Source organism: Nanorana parkeri, unplaced genomic scaffold (genome assembly GCF_000935625.1).
Source record: "Nanorana parkeri isolate BGI_ZX_2015 unplaced genomic scaffold, ASM93562v1 scaffold919, whole genome shotgun sequence".
Lineage (NCBI taxonomy): Eukaryota > Metazoa > Chordata > Amphibia > Anura > Dicroglossidae > Nanorana > Nanorana parkeri.
In genome coordinates this window covers 544,114-546,300 of record NW_017307187.1, presented here as the reverse complement: position 1 = coordinate 546,300, position 2,187 = coordinate 544,114, and positions in this window count along the sequence as shown.

Sequence of the window (2,187 nt, the reverse complement as noted above, 5' to 3'; positions counted from 1 at the left end):
AAAACATAAAAATGTAAGCTTTGTAGCCTAACTGATAGTTATCAGACCCAAAACTGATATGTCAACATTCTTCTGTGTCTTAGATCTTTAGGAAACCCTGTTGGTGAGAAACCCCATAAGGTCTCCAAGCAGTTAGGTACTATCTCCCCTTATTATAGATAAAAGGAAAGGATAAGTGAACATTCACAGAACATAAGCAGCACGGTTTTTTTTTTTAGCTATCTATGTCCAATTGGGGTGATTTTTCTTCACTTCCCATTTAATAGCCACAACAGGAAGTAAAAGAAATTCCCTCCAAAATGAGGGAAATCCCTGGCAGTCAGCAGGGTGACCAGAACTGGTGTCCCCATTGGATGATTTCCCATCTATTCCTTTCTGATCATGATCCAATATTTTGTATTTTCTTGCATTTCCAGTGATAACGTTCACCAGGACAAATAGAGAGGGTGAATCTCCCTAACAGGGACACAGACAGCAATAACATTTTGACAAATGTTCTATTCTCTTTCTACTCTATCCAAAACTAAAAAAAACCTATTGCAACCATACTTGAATTTTCCATTTGCTTGAATTCATGTACGGCAGCTCCTAGTATATTACTAATATAGCACCAACCACCTAAACTGCAAAGATATTTTCTGAACTGCTGTATCATTTGAACTTAAACCCTACTTGGCACTCGTTCCATTTGCAACACACTGACGTCTTTTTCATTGAGATGTTCAGAATCTCAAGCTGCCGAGTGATTACAAACATCTCATGCAGAGTAGACTTCAGAGAACCATGAATACCTATTATATGGAGCCATCTATGGGTAATCCTTGGGAAATGCAATCACGTATTTCCAGCTCATACCTTCGAGGAACTCTGTCATGACAATAGTACAGGAGCCTGCATTGCTGGCCTTTTCTAAAAATATGATTTGTCTGGCTGTGTCTTGCTTAAAGCGGACCTTTACCCATATCTTTATTATAACAACAAACACACCTTTAGAAATGTTCAGTAATGACAACCTACAAACACATACTTCTAGATAATTGCCGGCTTTGTGTTCTCTGCATATGTAAAGAATGTTAATATAGACACCCCACAAAAAATATGAAAAATAACATGTTAAGGTTCTCCTAATGAGGACACATTGACACTCTCAGCTAAAATCCTGTTTTTAGAGAGAGGACCCATTTACCAGAACACATGCTGCACTGTAAGTGGAAAGGGAAACTTAGTTACTTGCTTCTGAGGGGAACTTCCTGTCAGTTACACACTTGTTCCCTCAGTGATGAGTGTCCTCCATTCTATTGCAGGTAAGGGAGATTATTCTCAAAAGCATAACTGGGAACAGAATAGATTAAACTGGTCTAGCTAATGTTCCAGTGACAAGTGAAAGTAAATGCAGTGTGATTATAGGACAGGTGGCATCTTCCTTAGTACAGCTTTGGGGGAGGATGTTCTTTTCGCCCGGTGCCCGCGCCCCTGCTGCACCCCCGGTTGTTACGCCACTGGTTCCCAGCAGCCAGCACACATGTTGATTTTGCATTTGGATGTCAATCACAATAATTCTGTTATGTACCTGCACAGTTTTTATGCTTCATATACTGTATTATTGTTTAGTCAGTTACACACTTGCTCCCTCGATGATGAGTGTCCTCCATTCTATTGCAGTTCATATTAAAGCACCCTCATTTCACCCAACCCCGATCGCACTGTGGAGTTTATTCATCAGAAGTGCAACACATACCTTATTTCTCTTTTCTTCCCCAGTCTTCTCCAGTGGCCATGTTTACTAAGGGCAGATTACTAGCTCTCCTTTCACTTCCTGGATTTCTGGCACATGTGACTAGACATGTGACTAGGACATGTGACCATGCACATCATCTCAGGGGAGGAAAATGCCTTTCCTCGAGATCTTGAGAGATTACAGATGAGATTTCCCAGCAATGCTCTGCTGATGACAAGGCAATCCCAGTGGGCATTGTGTTGGCAAACTGAAGTCTTTTTGCTTTTTCGGAAGACGACCAGCAATGACAGCCCTTGTACTTCTCTAATGACAGAATCCCTGTAATCAGCTTGATGCACTAAATTCTAAAATACAGATTAGGGCCGTAACTACAGATCACAGGCCCCATAGCAAAAATGTGATGGGGCCCCCCGGATTACCTCTCCTGAGCTGTGAGTAACGATGCCAAA